This window comes from Eriocheir sinensis, chromosome 1, assembly GCF_024679095.1.
Source record: "Eriocheir sinensis breed Jianghai 21 chromosome 1, ASM2467909v1, whole genome shotgun sequence".
NCBI classification, from domain to species: Eukaryota; Metazoa; Arthropoda; class Malacostraca; order Decapoda; family Varunidae; genus Eriocheir; species Eriocheir sinensis.
In genome coordinates, this window is record NC_066509.1 from 14,936,074 (window position 1) to 14,936,971 (window position 898).

Genomic DNA, 898 nt, shown 5'->3' on the forward strand with positions numbered 1-898 from the left:
ACGCACAGAAACAGAGACGCACAGAGACACACAGAGACAGAGACACACAGAGACAGAGACAGAGACACACAGAGACAGAGACAGAGACAGAGACGCACAGAGACAGAGACACAGAGACAGAAACACACAGAGACACAGAGACAGAGACACACAGACACAAAGATAGAGACACACAGAGACAAAGATAGAGACACACAGAGACAGAGACACACAGAGACAGAGACACACAGAGACAGAGACACACAGAGACAGAGACGCACAGAGACAGAGACGCACAGAGACAGAGACGCACAGAGACAGAGACACAGACAGAGACACACAGAGACAGAGACACACAGAGACAGAGACACACAGAGACAGAGACACACAGAGACAGAGACAGACATGACAGAGACACAGAGACAGAGACACACACAGAGACAGAGACAGACACACACAAGAGACACACAGAGACAGAGACAGCACAGAGACAGAGACGCACAGAGACAGAGACGCACAGAGACGCACAGAGACACAGAGACACACAGAGACACACAGAGACAGAGACACACAGACACACAGAGACACACAGACACACAGAGACAGCGACACACAGAGACAGAGACGCACAGAGACAGAGACGCACAGAGACAGAGACAGACACAGACACACAGAGATACACAGAGACACACAGAGATACACAGAGACAGACAGAGACACACAGAGACAGACAGAGACACAGAGACACAGAGAGACAGAGACACACAGACAGAGACACACAGAGACAGAGACACAGACACAGAGCACACAGAGACAGAGACGCACAGAGACAGAGACGCACAGAGACAGAGACACACACAGAGACAGACACAGAGACAGAGACACACAGAGACAGAGAAGAGACACACAGAGACAGAGA